Source organism: Equus caballus, chromosome 5 (assembly GCF_041296265.1).
Source record: "Equus caballus isolate H_3958 breed thoroughbred chromosome 5, TB-T2T, whole genome shotgun sequence".
NCBI lineage: Eukaryota > Metazoa > Chordata > Mammalia > Perissodactyla > Equidae > Equus > Equus caballus.
Genome location: NC_091688.1, coordinates 7532773 through 7554080, shown reverse-complemented (window position 1 = coordinate 7554080; position 21308 = coordinate 7532773). Strand labels below are relative to the sequence as shown.

At 42.4% G+C, this 21308-nt stretch overlaps 1 long non-coding RNA gene across 1 annotated transcript; it reads left to right on the top strand.

Annotated features, from left to right (window-relative positions):
- The first annotated feature begins 1442 nt into the window (after positions 1-1442).
- Positions 1443-20048, top strand: LOC138924010 (uncharacterized). Its single transcript, XR_011438465.1, has 2 exons — positions 1443-2598; positions 19812-20048. It is a non-coding gene; the product is annotated as an uncharacterized lncRNA (long non-coding RNA).
- The last annotated feature ends 1260 nt before the right edge of the window (positions 20049-21308 follow it).

Below are 21308 nucleotides of genomic sequence, written 5' to 3'. Positions count from 1 at the left end.
CGGCAGACTCCCTACCCCATACACTCATTCCAAAATATTGAAGGAGGGTATTGTGTGAAAAGGGAAGACTTTGAAGCGTTTCAAGCAGGAGAGTTAAAAATTTTACATTTAAAGATAACCGCTCTGGCAGGCTGGGAGAAAGTAGCCAAGATTTCTTATAACTGACTCCTTTCCCATCCTCTGTGATCCAGGGGTAAGGTCAGAGAGGAAGGAAAAGTTCACTATCTCCTCCTTTCCATTGTCACCTTTGTTAAAGTTCCAAGATTTCCCAGAATGCTTCTCTCGCTGCGTAGTTCAGTAACTCACCTGACCCATTCTGGAACCCCAGCCAGTTTCACCTTTACTGTGCCCCATTAGGGCTCTTAGAAGCTTAACAGAGGGCTCAACGCAAAGGTCAGTCCTGCATTTGTGATGCCACCTTAGGCTCTTAGGCGCTCTGTGTAACAGAGATCGATAAGAGGCCCAACCAAAGCCTCAGACAAGGTTTTATCGGGGCTTATGCTTGAGCGCAAGGAGCTCCTGTCTCAGCACGGGAGGAGTGGCTCTCTGGCTGGCCCTCTGAAGGGACTCATCCTGAGTCTTCTATGGGGTGAGGGGAACGGACTGATGTCACGACTCTCTGCCTCCAGAAGCGTTCTGCTTCCCTCTTCCCGGTGGTGTGGCTGTGCGGCCCCGGGCCCTGTCGGAGTTAGGGTCCCTGCCCCTGCCTGGTGGGTCTAACACAGTGGTGCTGCTCACTACCTCCGCCCCAGGAAGGGGTGTAGGGGTCATCTAGAGGCTTTGTGCTCACACGGCAGTCGGTTGATTGCTGGGGGGTAATTTTCTGGTTGGAAGGTTGCTTATCTTGGCTTCCAAAATAGTTAAGCTGGGAGGTGCCAGATCTGGTGGCTAAGGGTGAGGGGCAGAGTCCCATCCTGATTCTGTCTCATTTGTACTGGCGTGTCACTAGCTAAGATGCTGTATCAGTAGTTTTGTTAAAGGTTTTTGTGTGCTTAAAGCATTTCGGTAGATAGTGTTTCAATGGAGACAAGAGGGGGAGTTTTGCCCTTAGGCTGTTGGGAGATTTTTTTTGGGTGATGTTTCTCTTTTATTGATGACTCCTCAGGATAAATACCGCAACCATAAAAGCTAATACAGGAGTATATGCCTTATATCATGCCCTTCGCTGTTCCAAGCACTTTAATCATTTAATCCTCATTATATCCTTTGGAAGTAGGTGCTATTAGTGCCCTTTTTACAGATAAAGAAATAGAAAGAGAGGTTAAATAACTTGCCCAAGGTCCACAGATAATAAATAACCATTGACCGCTGTCATGCAAAGAATATGTCAATGTCAAGCAAGTTTTTAAACATACATATATATAAACACACATATGAACACTTAACGTTTGATCTCCCCTTAACAGATTTTAAAATGTACGGTACACTATTGTTATGCACAGGCACAATGCTGTACGGCAGAGCTTCAGAACTTATCCTGCATAAGTGAAATTTTATACCCGTTGACCAGCAACTGGCCATTTATCCCTCCTGGCAACCACAATTCTATTCTTTGCTTCTGTGAATTTGACTATTTTAGGTACCTTATATAGTGGGATCATATAGTATTTGTCCTCCAGTGTCTGGCTTATTTCATTTAGCATAATGTCCTCAAGGTTAATCCATGTTGTTACACACGGCAGGATTTCCTTCCGTTTTCAGGCTGAATAATATTTCATTGTATGTATATACCACATTTTAAAAATCCATTCATCTGTTGATGGACATTTAAGTTGTTTCCACAGTTTGGCTATTGTACATAGAGCTGCAATGACCATGAGAGTGCTAGTGCTAATATCTCTTCAAGATCCTGATTTGGCCAACAGGAATAGGAAAAGATGCTCAACATCACCCATCATCAAAGAAATGCAAATCAAAACCACAGTGAAACAGCACCTCACACTGCTTAGGATGGCTATTATATAAAACAACAGCAAACCAAAAACCCCAAAAGACAAGTGTTGGCCAGGCTATGGAGAAACTGAAACCCTTGTGCGCTGTTGGTAGGAAAGTAAAATGGTGCAGCCACTGTGGAAAACAGTATAGAGAGTCCTCAAAAAATTAAGAATAGAACTACCATGTGATCCAGCTATCCCACTTGTGGATATTTGTGCAAGCAAGTTATTTTAAGGTGACTTTAATTCTGTCCAACTCTACATTGCTTTAACCATCTGGGTGGAACTATTTCAGCATTTCTCACCCCATTTCCTTTTATGGAAAATAGCACAAACAAAGCAGAGGACTCAGAAATTCTTTAGTCAAATAATAAGAACGGACCATGCTGAAGTAAAACATTGTGTTAAAATACCAGATGAACTTGAAAGTTAGACAGCAGTTTTAGGAGAAATTAATGTTCTGGAAAGACACTGGCTTGTATGCAAATGTAGTCTTATATAATTGTTTCCTGTTTCGCTTTCCCTCTCACTCACCTGAGCTGAGTCAGTTAAAAATTTGCCTTTACGGCCGGAAGGCTTGAGTCAGGAATGAAAAGAAGGGAACCCTGAAAGAGCCTTCAAGAGGAAACTGCTGCCGAAACTTCAAACCCAGGTCCAAGGAGATGTGAGTAATTCAGTACTGTTAAAATAATCCCGTGCTATGTTGTCAGAGCAATCCCAGCCTGGATTCTCTCCCACAAAGTACACCCGAAGGTTTGTTAGTCAGAGTGATGGCTACAGTACTGATACTGTTTGTGACAGGTTGCAGCAAAACCCACTCAATCTTTCTGCTGGCTGTTGCAGCGATGTGACAGAGTTGGACTAATGCTACTGTACAGATCACTCATTTTAGCTTGTTGATACAACTTCAGATGGAATGGAAGGGATCTCTCAAGTCATCTAGGTAAGATGATTGCCTTGCTCAGCTCAGGCTGCTGTAACAAATTACCATAGCCAGGTGGCTTAGACAACAAATATTGATTTCTCAGAGTTCTGGAGGCTGGGAAGCCCAAGATCAAGGTGCTGGGCAGTGATCTGGTGAGGACCCTCTTCCTGGTTTGTAAATGGCCCCCTCCTTGTATCTGAGTACCTAAAAGAGAGAGAGAGAGAGAGAAGGAGAGAAACCGTTGTGTTTCTTCTTATAGGGGCATTAATTCCATCATGAGGAAGTCACCTTCATGAACTTATCACCTCCCAAAGGCCCCATCTTCAAATACCATCACTGTGGAGATTAGAGTTTCTACATATGAATTTTGAGGGGACACAAACATTCAGTCCACAGCAATGATAATAATTTTTTCTCAATTTTAGCAGTGGATTACTGTTTTTAAATAAGCCTTAGATGGACTCCTGATATACGAAGCCCGCAATCCAATGTGCCTGACTTTCTTCCTGTCTCCTGAGCAGCCTCCTGAGGCACACACATCAAAGAGATCATGAGAACCTCTGATCTAGTCTAAATCTCTCATGGTGTAGTGACAAGACTGAGGCTCAGAGAAGGGCAGTGACTTGTCTAAAGTCATTCAGATTGTCAGTGGCAAAGCTGTGGCCATGCACATGAATGTTTAGAAATGGCAATTGTATTCTTCTAGTTATCTTGGTAAAAAAATATTGGAATTGGGGCCGGCCTGGTGGTGCAGGCATTGTGTTACGTTGAATGTGGGAAAAAAAATCATTCACTTGGGAAGCAAGGATCCAGGTGTAGCAGTACACTCACAGGGGCTATTTATTGGGAAGTGCACAGAGTAGGGAACTGAGACGTGTTCAAGGGTAGACATTTGGCTGATGACATCTGTGAGTTCCATAGGACGTAGTAGAAAGGTTTAAGTGCTTCAGGAAGATTGGGCCAGTCAAGTATGTACAGCGTCCTATGGGGAGAGGAGTCTGGTGATGATGGATGACCTGGAAACTTGAACTTTTGTGGATAACTAAGGCAAATAGGAAGGTGGGGCATGGTGACATTAGTCCTTGGGATGTCTTAGGAGAAGGTGGGTAATCAGATCATTTGCAGCCTTTTTCTCTGGATTCCTATGTAGTTTCTGTGGGAGGTAAGGTTGTGGGAAGAAAATCTTACCAGGGACTCCAAACAAATGTTTCCTAACTCTCCAGCCTCCTCTTGATGTTCTTTATAGCACATGACATCCTGAGGCCCACCCATCCTCATCACCCTCTATTGGTTACATTCTATTACGTTCTACTTTATCAGCGTCATTGTTAGAATGCATTTCTTAGAATATAATATTCTGAATGTGGGCTGGGAAGTACAGAGCGCCCTTAACTTGTTACCTCCTTTGATTTAGATGCTATTCTTACCTTCATCCACCTGTTTGTGCTTCTCAGTTCATAATGAAGAATCCTTCTGGAACATTTTTTTTTTCCCTCAGAAATTGCTATTGTGCCAGTCCTTCCTACAATTCTATACTTGGAGAATCATATAGTTCTTGAGCAGGATGGGCTCAAGATGTCATTGAATCTAACACATTTTATAGATGGGAAACTGTTCCAGTTAGGATAAGTGATGAGCATGATTTGATATTTTGAATCAAATACTTAGCTGGCTTAATACTCAGCTTCTTCTTCTTCTTTTTGTTTTTTTTGAGGAAGATTAGCCCTGAGCTAACATCTGCTGCCGATCCTCCTCTTTTTGCTGAGGAAGACTGGCCCTGAGCTAACATCTGTGCCCATCTTCCTCTACTTTATATGTGTGGGATGCCTGCCACAGCATGGCTTGACAAGTGGTGTGTAGGTCCACACCTGGGATCCGAACTAGTGAACCCCGGGCTGCTGAAGCCGAACGTATGAACTTAACCACTGTGCCACCGGGCTGGCCTAAATACTCAGCTTCTTAAAGTAAGCACCACAGCTGTCAGGTGATTCATGTACCTGGGTCTATTGAAAATCAACATTGCTTCTTCTCATTTCTCTCTAAAGAAGTTCAGATAAATTCTTATTTCTAATAGTTTCCTCGCTATATAAGGATGACAACCTACTTATCTAACACCATTACCCTGGCTCTTCTATCTGTTCCCGACTTTGACCTGGTATGGTATCATGGTTAAGAACACGAGCTCTGGAATCAGCTCGACCTAGACTTGAATTATGGCCTGCCATACACTGGTTTTATGTTACTTAACTTCTTTGAGCCTCAGTTTTTTCATCTGTAAAAGGGGGACAATGATATTTAATAGGGTTGTTGTAAATATTAATGAGAAATATAACAGGATGCTGACTGGCATTTAAAGTAATTGCTCCATAAATAGTAGCTATTTAGATACGGATTTTGAGAAGGTATCTAGTAAATTGCTCTGATTTGAATAAGATTAGAAGAACTGACTCAATGCAAAAATCCTATCTTTTTTCTTTTTTTCTTCTCCCCAAAGTCCCCCAGTACTTAGTTGTATATTTGAGTTGTAGTCGGTCCTTCTAGTTGTGCTATGTGGGACGTTACCTTAGCATGGCTTGATGAGCGGTGCTAGGTCTGTGCCCAGGATCTGAATAAGAGCTGGCCCCCAAGCTCTTATTTTCTTAGGAATATAACAACAGAGGAAAACTAAAGAAGGGCATCAACTCTAAGCCCTTTTTCTGACTGAGAACTCTCTCACATAGCATGGCCCCAAATAAACCAAGTGTCTGTTGGAAATCTTCTTCCTCTAGGATAGTCAAGGCTTGTGGAATAATGGTTTCTAATTTATAGAACTTGCTTGTGTTTTAATCCCATTTGTGGTCCCATCTGGTCTATTTCATTCTTTAAAGGTCAATTCTTCCTACCTCACAGATTATAGAGCTTTATTTCACTAGTTATTAAATCTAAAATGCTAGCCAATAAGTTTCCTCCTGGTCAAATTCCAGTTGTGGTCCCTCAAGTAAATAGTTTTCAGGACAAGGAGGAAAGAATTAGATACTGATCTTCCCTTACTGACCATTGTCTTACTCATCCATCACCTTGTGACGAAATCTCTTAGAAACAGCAAAAAATTATTTGCAGCTTTTATTGACGTGTCCTTGGCCTTTGCCTCTGTGGTCAGGAATCTATTCTTGAACTTAGCTCCTCAGCTTCATATAATCCCCAGAACCACTGAAGCTAATGTAGAAGCTGTGCTTTAATAGCATCATGGAAATCTGGGTCAATAGATATTTAATTCAGTTGGAAGTAAAATGTAATGTGATGTAGCTGACACCCTGCTTTTAAAGCAGCTCTTCATTAGTGGCTTGACATCATATCTCTCTGAGCTGGTGCAAAACCCCTTACTAAGGAGATACGTACACCTATGTGCTAATACTGTTACCGTCCAAGGGGGCAGGGGTCATCTGCCGGCCACAAGACATGCCAATAGTCAAGAGGCAAGGTGGTGGGAGAGAAAGGACTTTTTATTACAGCTTCCTAGCAAGTGGGAAGATGGTCGACTAATGTCAGAAAGAATCATCTTACAAAGACTGTAGGCCAGTTATATAGGTGGCTGGTCTCTGGGTGGGGGAGGCATCTGGTGTCCAGGTGGAGGCATCCACCTGATCTCTGGGTAGGCAAAGACATCTGCTCTCAGCTCCTGAGTCTTTTGTTTTACTGGATATGCAACAGAGACTGACACCGGAGCAAGACCCTATACCCTGATCTTTCAGTTGTCATTGATGATGGCTATCAGCATAGACTCTCTGCCCGGGGGTCATCACATTCCTAAGGAACTCAAAAGAACAAAGTTATCAACTTATAGCAGCTGGGAGGGGCCACAAAATCTACAGAGTATGTCTAGGTTAATCAGAGGTCTTTCAAAGTTACAATATGGTTTCTTTTTTACAATATGGCTTCCCTTATGTCAGCCTTGTATTGAGCTGGTATCTATACCACGATTTCATTATCAGGAATTACTGTAATCTCTTACTGTGAAAAAGAATGTCTTAGATCAACTTTAGAGAATCCAGTAATGCTTGTGTGTGTGTATTTATGAAAATTAGTATATCAAAGGCATCATTTCAAATCAAGGGAATGACAAAGTATTTAATAAATGCTACTGAGAAAATGGGTTATTATTTAGAAATAAAAGTTTATTCTTATCTCACAGCATGCTATGAAATAAATTCAAATTTCTTAGAGGATTAAGCATAAGAAGCCACACTATGATGTGCTAAAGTAAAACAAAGATTATTTTAGTAACTTTTCAAAGAGGGAGACGCAAGCAAGACACCAAACCTAGAAGCCACAAAGAAACAGATAGACAGAAGTGCTCTTGTAAAATTAAAAGTATTTCCATGATGAAAGCTACCATAAACAAAATAAAAGATAAGAGACAGACTGGGAGAAAATATGTACAACAAATATAACAAAGAGTTCATGTTCATAAAACAAAAAGAGCTCCTATAATCATTAATTTAAAAAAAATCAAAGAGTCAAACAATAGGGATTGTGAAACCACAGAGGAGGAAATTGTAGGGGAGGAAGACATTTCCTCTTTCCAAATGTGGGTTCGTCTGGCTGGAGAATGAATTAAATTCACATGAGACAGAATAGCAAGAGAAAATTAAACAAAGCTTTATGAGGAACCATGGCCCGGGGCCTTTCTTCCTGAAGGAAGAAAGGGCACCGAAGAAGTGGGGCGCACATAGTGGTTATATACCCCCAAACAGGGTGTTTCACATGTGATTGAAATATCCCTCCCACAATAGTCACAAGATTGCCCTGTCAGCACAGCGCTTGATGGACACAGCAGGTAGTGGTCTGCTATCTCGGCGGGCGTAGCAGGAGGCAAGTCGATTGTCTGGAGCCGGGCGGTCACAGGTGAGCGTAGCAATCAGTTCCTAGCCTAAGGAAAGATGCTTAATCCTTAAAGAAATGCCAACATTGGGAGGGGGAGGGAAGTTAGTTACAGGAGGTTACCAGAGAAGCACAATAAAATGCAGATTTTAAGTCCTTGCCTTTGGTATTGATTAAGAGTTTCTGGAGAGAAGGTCATCTCCTTTCTTCTTCCTGGTACAGAGAGGGAGGCACCTTTTACAGATAGAGATTTACCTTACAAATGTAAGTGTGTCCTAACAAAGGGCAAGTTCCATTCCTCAGAGCCTCCTTCCCTGTCCCAGTTTATCAAAAGCAATCTGCCTCAAATAATCCTGATGCCAAAGAGACATATCTTGGGGTGGCCAATTTCAAGTCCCTACAAAATACAAATGGCCCATTTGCTTAGAAAGTTACTAAAGCCTCTGCACCCAACTCCGATGCGTGGGACCAGTTCCAATGTGTGTGGAGAGGGGGTTTTCCCACACGACCAATAACAAGCAGTTTTCCGACACCAGCAGGGTGTCCAACAATTGGACTCAATTCTGACACGCATGCCCAGGAGCTAGTGTCAGATCCCACAGGTTAAGGGCTCAGTCCAAGACTGCCCCCACTTCAGACACCAGTCACAAGTCCCAGGTGTTCCCGGTTATAAATCAGAGATTCCCATGACCCCCACTTTGGTGGGAGTTTGATGAATTAACTAGAGCAGCTCACAGAACTCAGAGAAACATTTTACTTACTAGATTACTGGTTTGTTATAACAGAATTTAACTCAGGAACACCGAGATGGAAAAGATTCAGAGGGCAAGGTATGTGGGAAGGCCACGGAGCTTCTGTGGCCATTGTGTACAGCTCCTCGCAGCTACTTTCTGTCTGCTGGATTGGATGCTGCCTGATTCACGAATTGTTAAATAAAACCAATAAGAGCTTTAAAATTTACTCAGCTGAATTTTGTTCTTTAACAGTAGCATCGATCATTTTATCTATTGGCCCAGCAATCCTACTTCTAAGTGATGCGGGGTTGGTGAGCAGAGGAGTTGAAAGAAAGATTTCTTGGACTCTCAAGATCTGGCAGTAGTGCTCTTTTATTTAGAGAATAGTGTGGAATAGCATGAGGACAGGACCCATGGGCAGGCAGAGCTGCTGCGTGGGGACAGGACCCACGGGCAGGAGGAGCCACTGCTGCTGCTGCTTCTGCTGCAGACATGAGTGGAGAGCAAGGCTAAATTTAAGGCATAGGTATGTGAGCCATCTCTTTACAAGACAAAGGAAAGAACACGTAAAAAGTTAAAATGGTATCAGTGCCGGTGGGGTCTGGCCATTGGGTGGTCCCACAACTTTTAGATAAGAATCAAATCGGATTAAGTAAAGGCCAGAAGCCACCACCCTAAATCAGTTACATGAGGTTGCCAGACAGTAACCAACTTAAGTTCTTGCCTTCCCCATTAAGTTTCCAGAGATAAGGCCATCCCGCCTTCTTCCTGGCACAGAGAGGGAGGCATCTTTACAGATGGAGGTTTCCCTTACAAATGTAAATGTTTCCCAACAAAGGGCAAGCAAAACTCCAGTCCTCGGAGCCTGCTTCTCATCTGCAGTTTTAAAATTAACCAGCCTAAAATCTTCATCATAAGAATCTATCCTATAAAATTATTGTTAAAAAATATCATATATATATGTATATTTATACACACACACACACACATTTGTGGGGGATCTGAATTTGCCGCCCCTAAATGTGTTCCTTTCGCTTGATTAGTTTTAAGAACAAAGGTCTCTAAAAGAAAATTTGACCTTTCCCCTAACTGCCTAAAAGAATTTAAGATAGAAGGCCTGTTCCAGGAAGGAGCTAATACCATCAGATAACTAGAGCATAATGAAGTCCTCTCCATCTCTCACTGTCTTTGAGTGGCATGGTCAACATTTGTTTATAAACATTTGCTTCTCTGTCTCCACGTGAATTGCCTTCCTCCTCTTTGAAGTCCCAAACCACTACCCCCAACATCCTCCTTTGTCTTAAGTGGAAGATGGTATTTAAGGTGGTGGCTTCAGCCGTTCTGGCAAATTACTTAGTTTTCCTGAGTTTGTCCCATGTATACATGCTATTAAACTTTGTTTGATTATCTCCTGTTATTCTGTCTCAATGTAATTCTTAGACCAGCCAGAGGAAACCCAGAGTGTACAGGAATAGTTCTTTCTCCCCTGCTATATGTATATATGTTTATATTTGTCTCTGAGCTCTAGATCCTTATTCCCATTTCCTATTGGTTACTGAATTCCTCCATTTGGGTGTCCCACAAACATCTCAGATCTACACCCCCACATCCATCCTACTTAAACTTAACTTTCTTTTTCTTTTGAGGGAGATTAGCCCTGAGCTAACATCTGCTGCCAATCCTCCTCTTTTTGCTGAGGAAGACTGGCCCTGAGCTAACATCTGTGCCCATCTTCCTACACTTTATATGTGGGACACCTGCCACAGCATGGCTTGCTTAGTGGTGCCACGTCTGCCCCCGGGATCTGAACTGGTGAACCCCAGGCTGCCAAAGCGGAACGTGCAAACTTAACTGCAGTGCCACCGGGCTGGCCCCTAAACCTAACTTTTGATCTCCCCATTCTCAAATCTGATTTTCATAGTGTCTTCCCCTTATCAGAAAATGGTGCCTCCATTTTCATGTCAGACAACCAAGAGTATCTTTGACACTCTCTCCTTCCTATCACATGTCTAACCCATCACCAAGTCCTGTGGATTCTATCTTCAAAATGTATCTTAAATCTGTCCATTCTCCTCCACCTTCACTGCCCCTATTTTTAAACTCACATCTTTTGCCTGTAATAGCTTCATGACTTGCATACCCTTATCCCCATCTATTCAAATTCCTAAATAGGAAGACAATGAAAAGACAAGGCACAGACCAGGAGAATATATTTACAATTATATATCTGATCAAAAAAACCTCATATCCGGAATATATAAGGAACACTAATGACTCAATAATAAGACAACCCAATTTAAAAAATGGGCAAACGATTTGAATAAACACTTCATCAAAGAATGTATACACATCTACACAGAAATTGAAATATAATGATGTACATCTGAAATTTATATAATGTTACAAACCAATGTTACCTCTTAAAAAAAAAGTCGAAAAAAGAATATATACACACAGCACAGGAGCATAGAAAAGAAGACATAGTCAACACTATCATTCATTAGGAAAATGCAAATTAAAACTACAAAGAGACAGTACTATACACCCACTAGAATGACTAAGATAAAAAGTCAGACAATAACAAGTTTTGGTAAGGATGTAGAAAAACTGGAAGACTCATGCATTTCTTGTAGGATTGTAAAATCATGCAGCCACTTTTGGAAAAGCAGTTTGGCGGTTTCTTGAAAAGTTAAACAGAAACTTACCATAGGACCTAGCAATTCTGCTTCTAGGAATCTTCCCAAGAGAAGTGAAACATATGTCCACACAAAGATTGTAGAGGAATATTCTAGTGGCCTTATTCATAGTAGACACCCCCTTGAAGCAATCCAAATGTCCATCAACTGGGGAATGGATAAACGTGTTATATGCACACCTTGGAATGCTACTCAGCAATAAAAAGGAACAAACTCCTAATGCTCACAAGGACACTGATGAACCTCAGAAACATTGTGCTGAATGAAACAAGCCACACACAAAAGCCTACACAGTATCTGATTCTATTTATATGAAATTTCTAGGAAAGACACAACTATGCTGAGACCAACATCAGATTAGCGGTTGCCTCAGGCTAGGGGTGGGGAGGAACAGGCACATAGGGGCACAAATATACTTTTTTGGGGGATTGTAATGATAGTTGCCCAACTGTATAACTTTATTAAACTCATCACACTGTAGGCTTACAATAAATTATACAATAAATTACAATAAATTAAGGTGGGTCAACTATACTTCAATAGAGTTGTTAACAAATCCTTCTGTGGTACTTTTGGTTTACTGTTGTAACAGTTGTCTTACCTTAGGTAAAAGCGGACATCTTTCCCGCGGCCTGTAAGGTCTTCGTTTATTTGGCTTGTTTGTCTTTGAGTCTTCAGAATCCTCCGCTGCCAATCTCCTTGCTCACTGATTTCCAGCCAACAGGACTATTCCCAGCAACGCACTGTGCTCTCTTTTCCCACAGGGACTTCCTACTGGCCGTCCTCTGCCTGAAATACCCTTAATCCTCCACTCTTTTTTTAAAAAAATTATTTTATTGAGGTCATACTGGCTTATAACAATGTGTAAAATTCAGGTGTACATTATTATTTCAGTTTCTGTATGGACTGCATCGTGATCACCACCAATAGTCTGGTTTTTATCTATTGCCATACATGTGTGCCCCTTTACCCCTTTTGCCCTCCCCTGACCTCTTTCCCCTCCGGTAACCTCCAAGCTGTTTTCCATATCTATGTGTTTGTTTGCTTGTTGATCTTCCACATATGAGTGAGATCATACAGTGTTTGTCTTTCTCTATCTGGCTTGTTTCACTTAGCATAATCCCCTCAAGGTCCATCCATGTGGTCGCAAGAGGCGTGATTTTGTCTTTTTTTTATGGATGAGTATATATAAGGAACCCTTACAACCTAATAATAAGACAACCCAATTTAAAAAACGGGCAGGGGCCAGCCCCGTGGCTGAGTGGTTAAGTTCACCGGCTCCACTTCGGTGGCCCAGGGTTTCGCCAGCTCGGATGTATATACCACATCTTCGTTATCCATTCATCCATTGATGGGCGCTTGGGTTGCTTCCATGTCTTAGCTATTGTGAGTAATGCCACAGTGAACTTAGGGGTGCATAAATCTTTTTGAATTATTGATTTCCTTTTCTTTGGCTTAATCCTCCACGCTTCAGCTGGAGAGCTGTTACTAATCCTTCACATCTCAGCTTAAACGTTACTTCCTCAGAGAGAGCTTCCTCAACACATCCCTTCACAGTTTAAATTAGGTCACTCTGTCATTCTGTCTTTCTAGACTGTTCCTTCAAGGCATTTTCCACAATGTGTAATTATATATTTATTTCATGATGACTTCTTTCATTTCCATCTTTCCACTTGAATGTAAGCTCTAAGAGGGCAGGGGACACACCTATTTTATATATTCATCTTCAGGAGCTATCCTCCAACATTTCATTGGTCCATACACAATAAACAAGTAAGTCGATTCACTTAATTACCCAGGATTAAATATTGCAATTAGAATACCGTGAAGGGTTCGTCACAGAGTACACTGCTAAAATTAAAATAAAAACACTTCATCGAAGTTGTGTTTTTTTCTTTTCACCAGTTGGGCAGTTGGAAAGATGAGCTCAGAGAATTTTTCAGGCTAAAGTTATTGCAAGCAAGCTCTGTGGTATAGAAGTCTGAGTCCTCATGGTTGTCCAGATGTCTCTGCAGACATGGGCAGAATTGATTGTCAAAGTGCACACCTTCCCTTAATTGACTGCATATCTGCAGGGAGCTGATCTCTCGCCAAAAACTTATTTGAGAGGAAGAATATTATTCAGGGAAGATTTCTAAAGGATATGTAGTCGTTCTAGAACGTCAGGCACCTGCTTACTTGTACTGGACCATTTTGGTCCCTCCCAGAACTGCTTTTAGTAATTTGTACCAGCAGTTAATAGACAGAACAACATTCTAAGAAGTACTCCCACCGAACTTATGCAGAAATGCCGCGTTCTGTATCAGCCAGTCCTCTCTTTCTGAGAACCCACTGTCTCTCAGGAGCTCCAGGCTTGAATATCCAGCTGGGCATCTCCACTTGGATGCAGAACCAGGGAGGACAGTAAGCGGATGACTGAGTTTAACATTTAAACATAGAATCCTTTTCTATTAGAGTGTAAGGTTTTCATTTATTTGGCTTGTTTGGCTTTGAGTCTTCAGAATCCTCCGCTGCCAATGACTTCCGAATTTTTAGCAGGGTATCATTTTCCCTAAGAATATATCACCGGGTACCTCAATACGTATAGCAGATAAAAAAAACAGGAGTGTGGGTGGGTTTGTGGGGAAGCCATGCCTTAGTTTTCCCCTCTCATTCAAGTATCTTTGTTCCCCTGAAGAGATAACAGGGGAGTTAGAAACCACTGATGGAGTCCAATCCATCCATTTGGGACTGTTGTGCCGCCACTGAAAAACAGAGGCACACAACTCATTTATGAAACATAGACATTGTAAATGACTCCTCGGAAAGACACAGGAAAGCATTTCCTCAAATACATAGCAGATAGTAGTACAGCGTACAGTGACAGGAGGCGGCTAGGGATTAACATGCTGTGTGAGCGGGACCAGTCACTGTTGCACGAGGATTCACTAAATGTCCCTCAATCCTGCCTTCAGAAAGGTGGCTTTTGAAAGCGTCTTTGAAAACTGGGTCAGCAGGAGGAGCTGTTTGTTAATGTTTCCGTGTTTTGTGTGGGGTTTCTCAAACTTTCCTACAGAACTATTAATGTATTAATATTATTAAAGTCTGGGCAGCCCTGGTCACCGAGCAAAGTATTTCTGTGAGGTTCTGAGACGGAGCATGTGGAAGCAAAGCCCCCAAATAGCCTGATTTCTTTGAAGTCTCCTGATTTATTTCAAAAATTAATGCAAATATTGTATTCTGTTCCATAAATTGTCCACATTTATTTTAATGTTAAAACAATGTTTTAGGGGTTGAGCCCATGGTGTAGTGGTTAAGTGTGGTGCACCCTGCTTTGGCAGCCTGGGTTCGTGGGTTCAGATCCCAAGCTCATCAGTCATGCTGTGGCAGCAACCCACATTTAAATAGAGGAAGATTGGCACAGATCTTAGCTCAGGGACAATCTTCCTCAAGCAAAAAAAGAGGAAGGTTGGCAACAGATGTTAGCTCAGGGCTAATCTTCCTCAGCAAAAAAACCCAAAACCAACCAACCAAACAAAACCAATGTTTTATATTATTTGGCACTTAAATTATTAATATCCTGCATCTTTCTCCATCCCACCCTACCCCAATTCTAATCTTTGAGTAAAATGAATGCTTCTGAAAAGTGTGCAGTTTTTACTAGGGTCACTGGTGCTCTCCACCTCACTAAGTCCAACAATCAAATCTCCTCTGTACTGTTTCCCTCCACCCTGGCCGCCTTTGACACAGCTGACCTCACCCACCTTTGGAAGTCTTTCTCCTTTGGTCCCCTGACATGTCACATTGCCCTGAGTGTCGCCAGCCTCCTCTACAGGACTCTGCTCTGAGCCCTACTCTCTTCCCTTGTCTCTCTGTCTGTCCTTTTCCCGCTCCCCTTTTCTATCTAACTATCCGTAGGTTATTTTATTTAGTGTTCTGCCTTCAAATACTTTTATAAGCTAATGGATCCCAGTCTACAGCTCCAGCGCTGACTTCTCCCCTGAGCTCTGGACTCCTGTATCTAATTATTAATGTGATCTTTTCACTGGTATTTGTGACAGCTGCTCAAACTTCATGCATCTAAAACAGAACTCTGTCATGCCTTGCTTTTTTTCATCCACTGTGCTGGGTGCTCAGGGGGCCCTTCCAGTCTGGGTCTTCAGTTTTGTGGGAAAACAATTGTATTATTTCTTTGATAATTTTATCATGCTTCCTCTCTTCTCCTGTTATTCAGATATTCCATTTACTAGATGGGTCCTTGAATTTTCTTAGTTTTTCTATTGTCCATCATTTTATTTCACTTATTTTATTTTTTTGAGGAAGATTAGCCCTGAGCTAATATCTGCCGCAAATCCTCCTTGTTTTGCTGAGGAAGATTGGCCCTGAGATAACATCTGTGTCCATCTTCCTCTACTTTATATGCAGGATGCCTGCCACAGCATGGCTTGACAAGTGGTGCATAGGTCTGCACCTGGGATCTGAATCGGCGAACCATGGGCCACCAAAGCAGAATGTGCAAACTTAACTGCTCTGCCACTAGGCTGGCCCCCATCATTTTATTTTTTTGTCTCACATTCTATGAGAATTCCTGAATTTTATCTTTCATTCTTTGTTTTTTTTTTTTTTTTGCTGAGGAAGACTCACCCTGAGCTAACATCCATGCCAATCTTCCTCTGTTTTTTAGTATGTGGGTGGCCAGCACAGCATGGCTACTAACAGAACAGTGTAGGTCTGTGCCCAAGAACTGAACCTGGGCCACTGAAGCAGAGCGCACCAAACTTAACCACTAGGCCACCAGGGCTGGTCCATTTCACTGTTATTTATAATTTCTACAAGTTCATTCTTATTCTATTGTTTCTTTTACAACACTATTCTTGTTTCATGGGTCCAATACTATCTTTTGTAGCTCAGAGGACATGGATTATAATTCTTTTGATGTTAACTCATGCATTATTTTTATTTCCTCCAAATTCTTTTCTTCTGTGTTTTTTTGGTCTCTACCTTCCGTATTAGATGATTTCCTGAAAAACGTGTTGACCCTTGTCTTTCTCTTCACGTTTCAGGGCACATACAGCACCACACTGTTGATTTGTGACTCTATGCTTGTGCGGGGCTTTTCAACTAGTACAATCAGTCATGAAGTAATCAGGCTGGGAGTTTTAGGCTTCTTCCTCTTCTTGCTGGGGGAACTCCTAAAAGTCAGAATCCAGAAGTTTTTCTCTGGAGCCATTTGGATTTTCCGGAGAGGAATGTGCCACTCTTCTGTCTAGCTGCCGGTATTCTGGACACAGGGCATGGAGAGGGCATCTGGGGCTCATTCTTCCGAATGGAGACTTTAAGCCACCTGGTTTTATCCACTTGCCCCATCCCTGCCCTCGGCTGTGCTGGGTGCCTCTAGATCCTGAGCTTTTCCAAGGTTGTGTGGCTTCTGATGGTATTTCTGTCCGTGATAATTTAGGTTGTAAACTTTCTCACTTTGTCAGTTACTACTCTTCCATTTGCTTTTCATCTACTGAAAACATGATGACATTGCCCAGCAGCTGTTGTCTTCCATTCTCTTTTGTTTTCCTTTCCTGTTGTTTTGGTGAGGTATCAAAGAGATGAAATAAAAATAATCAATGCGTTCTTTCTGCCTTATTTAACCAGAAGTTTTAACAAGACTGATGTTTATCCAACACCTTCAAAAATACTTCAGAATGAATGTTTCTTCCCTTCGAGGATAGGCTACTTAGTTTAACCAAGCTGCCCTTTCTCCATTTTTTGAACTCTTAGAATCACAAAAGCAAATTAGTTTCATTATTTATATTACATTTTATTTTTAATAGAAAGGAAATTTCTCAGTTCGTCTTTGTACCTTAAACACCCACATTGGGTTGTAAATAATTTTTGGCTGCTTTCAGAAACCGAATTTCCTCCTAAAAGAAGATTTTGAGAGGCTGTGGCCATGGCCGAGTGGTTAAGTTCTCGTGCTTCTCTTCAGTGGTCCAGGGTTTCACTGGTTCGGATCCTGGGCGCAGACATGGCACCGCTCATCAAGGCCATGCTGAGGGGGCATCCCACGTAGCAGAGCCAGAAGGACCTATGGCTAAATCTACAACTATGTACTGGGGAGCTTTGGGGAGAAGAATAAAAAAAAAGAAATGATTGGCAACAGTTGTTAGCTCAGGTGCCAATCTTTAAAAAAAAAAAAAAAGAAGATGAATTAGTCCAGCTAAAGTGCCTTGATATACATCTAGCTGTAATTCAGCGTTTCCCTCCCAGACCACTGCTAGCGAGGCTCAGGCACCCTCTGCCAGCTGGGCCCAGGGAGCTGTGTTGTTGTGGTTGACTGGTTTTGTCTTTCCAGTTAGTTGTGTCCTCGAAGGTTAGTAGAGCAGGTAATTCTCCCACATGACTCCAGAGCACTCTACTGTTCTAGTTGGAGTGCCTGCCTCTCCCCATCTTCCTTCTTGGTCCCTCCTCTTCCCTGCTTTTGTCTATTATTGTTTTGGCTGCTGCTGGTGGATCATTACATCTGATTTTTTGACTATTGTTCACCTGCTGGGTACTTGAACGTTAATTGAGGATGGTTGAGGGAGACCAGATTGCCTGGTACGAGTAAAGTGAGGTCAAATGGGGTCTGCGCGTGTGTGGGTGTGGACGTAGTTCTGTTCCTGTCCTACAGAGGGAATGATAGGCCCGCTGATTACATTCCCATGGGGACTCAGGAGTTCCTTGAAAAGCTGTAGCGAGCGCCACTTGGAGAGGACTGAGGTGTTAGAAGGATAGTCCCAGAAAATAAATGCTTTTGAGCTTCACCTATTTCCTCTTAAATCATCGTACACACTGTTATTAAACTAGAAAACGCAATGTCTGAAGCTTAGTCCTTTTTTTAAAAAAATGATTTCCCCTTCACTTGAAGGATTTCTTTTTGGGGACATAAATTTTCAGAAACTGCATAACGAAAGTAGCTAATTGTGATGCTGAGCTTTGAAAATATTCCACTCTTGAGTAAGACACTTTTACAGCTGGTTTATTTTTAATTTCCTTGAATGACTTTGTGAAATGTGATTTGCCTCATAATGCTTGTTAATATTGCATTCTTTCATTTAAATTATACTTTTACATTTAAAAAATATGAATTCAATGGTAAGTGATAAAAGATCAAATGACTTTAATAATATTTTTAAAGTGCTCTGGGGTTATGGATCATCCCTGGGACCTGTGTTTCATTCTCAACCGAGGAGGTGGGGAAACTCACAGCTGCTGCTCTGAGGGAAGCTCATTCAGCGTCGGCCCGAACCATGACCCCTTATGAAGGCCCAAGTCTGGACCCAGACTGGATTTTCCGGTCACGTCTCCCATGGACATGCACACGCAGCAGGGCAGGCAGGTGACTGGTCCTTCCCCGTCTGTGAGACCTGATCAGAAATGCGTGGTCAGCAAGGGTCAGACTAGGCTGGGCTGAGTTTCTTTAAGCAGATCTTAGTTTCTCCGTTATTAGGATCCAAGGATTCCTGAAATTAGATTTCAAGCTGCAGTGCAAGCTCAGTTTGGTAGCATATGACTTGCAGGTCACACTTTGCTGATAATTGTGCTAAATGGTTGAAATTTCGAAAAAATCTGCCAGAAAGAATTCTGCAGTGCCAGGTGAAACATTTCAGAAGTCTCATGAGTGTGGCGACTCGCCCTCCCATCTTTTCTTAGGTGACTTGCACACGTGCTGTAGAGGGAGAACAGTCCGCTGGGTCTCCTCTGCTCTCCTGCTCTGCTGCAACTCTGCTGCACTTCTGACACCAGACGTGTGGGGGTTCCACACATCAAGCAAGTCTGGAACACAAGACGCCCCTAACCCCCAACTCAGAGGCCCATCTCAAGTCTAGGTTGTCACCTGTGCTTCTGACCCACCAGCTGTAGATCGGTGGTTCCCACAACCCCCTCCTCGGATTCAATTAATTTGCTAGAATGGCTCACAGAACTCAGGAAAACAGTTTCCTTGCTAGAATACTGGTTTCTCAGGAACAGCCAGATGGAAGAGAGCATAGGGCAAGGTATGTGGGAAAGGGTGTGGAGCCGCCATGCCCTCTTTGGACATGCCCCTGTGGGGACCTGGAAATGGCCACCCCAAGATATGTCTCTTTGGCATGATGATTATTTGAGGCTGGTTTCTTTGCAGACAGGAAAGCAACTGAAAAGTAGAACTTGCTTACCCTTTTATTAAGAGACATTTACATTGTAAAGGAAATCTCCATCTGTAATGATATCCCCCTCTCTACCAGGAAGAAGGGGAGATGACTTGTCTCTAGAAACTCTTAATCAATGGGGAAGGCAAGGACTTAAATCTGCATTTGTTTGCTGTGCTTGTCTGGTAACCTCCTGTAGCTGACTTCCCTCCCCCTCCCAACTTTGGCATTTCTTTAAGGATTAAGCATCTTTCCTTAGTCTAGGAACTGATTGATGCGCTCACCTGTGACCACCCAGCTCAAGACAATAGACTTGCCTCCTGCTGTGTCCATCAAGCGCTGTGCCTTCAGGGCAATCTTGTGACTATTGTGTGAGGGACATTTCAATCATGTGTGAAACACCCTGTTTGGGGGTATATAACCACTCTGTGCGCCCCACTTCTTCGGTGCCCTTTCTTCCTTTGGGAAGAAAGGCCCCAGGCCATGGTCCTCATAAAGCTTTGTTTAATTTTCTCTTGCAGGGGCTGGCCCCATAGCTGAGTGGTTAAGTTCGTGCGCTCTGCTGCAGGCAGCCCAGTGTTTCGTTGGTTCGAATCCTGGGTGTGGACATGGCACTGCTCATTGAGCCACACTGGGGCAGCGTCCCACATGCCATAACTGGAAGGACCCACAGTGAAGAATATACAACTATGTGTTGGAGGGCTTTGGGGAGAAAAAGGAAAAAAATAAAATCTTAAAAAAAAATTTTTCTCTTGCTATTCTGTCTCATGTGAATTTAATTCATTCTCTGGCCAGAAGAACCCACATTAGGTGAGGAAAAGTCTTCCTCCCCTACGCCCCTCTCCCAGCACCTCCGGAAGCTCCTTAAATCCCATCCTTTTGTGTTTTCTGGAAGTTCCATTAAGTAGGCATGATTGATTAGATCATTGGCAATTAGTGATTAACTCAACCTCCAGCCCCTCTTCCCTCGCAGGAGGTCCAGGGGTGGGGCTGGAAGTTCCAACCCTCTAATTATTTGGTTAGTTCCCTGATAACCAGGCCCCATCCTTAGGGGCTTTCCAAAACTCACTACATTAACATAAACTCAGGTGTGGTTAAAAGGGGCTTGTTATGACTAACAAGACATCTTTATCTTTCATCGCTTAGGAAATTTCAAAAGCTTTAGGATCTCTGTGCCAGGAATGGATACAAAGACCAAATATATATTTCTTATTATAAACCATAATATCAAACACACCTGAGTGACCTCTCATACAAATTATTTTTATTTAAACTTTGACTTCTTTTCTCCCAGTATGTTAAAGTCTGTATAAGGAGATCTGAATAGGAAGAGCTCTTAGGTTCTTAATTAATAGTAATAACTCCTTAAATTTGTTGAAATAAATCTCTAGGCCCAAGATGGAGCCACTCCTGCCTGGGGTGTCACGTCAGCAAACCAAAACTTAGATAACTTTCTTGTCCCTGTAAATGCTCCACTTGACCAGAAATGAAGTATGTGCAGTCAGTCAAGCCAACTCTGGGCTCTATACTGTGTTTATTTCCTTGTTCCTTCTCACTGGAACCAGGGTTAACGATGCAGCCCAGCAAATCAGATATTTTCTATTTTTCTCTTCCTTGTTCTTTATTCCTTATCCTGTAAAAACTTCCTGCCCTCTGCCCAGTTTGCTGTTCTCCCAATGGAAACGGTCTGCTTCTTGAAGTTGTTGGCCTTAAACAAATAGTCAGCCAGTAATTTCTCCAGTAAAAATGGGTTTATTTGTGATCAACAAAGAATTGCAATTTGGGATCTGCAACAATGGTGAACCATGGGCAAGTTCTGAGCAACAAGCAGGGGAGAAACTTTTTTATAGAGGGGAAGAGGGCTGCTGTGAACATAGAGTCCACTGGAGGAATTGAGAGTTTGAAATATAGTGGCTTTCCGTTTACTGAGTTGTGACAGTCTTTGTCTGAGCTGTTGTTGGGCGAGAAGAGGAAGTCTTTCTTCTTCCTGCCGGGTCGGTCATCCTCCCAGGGCGTGA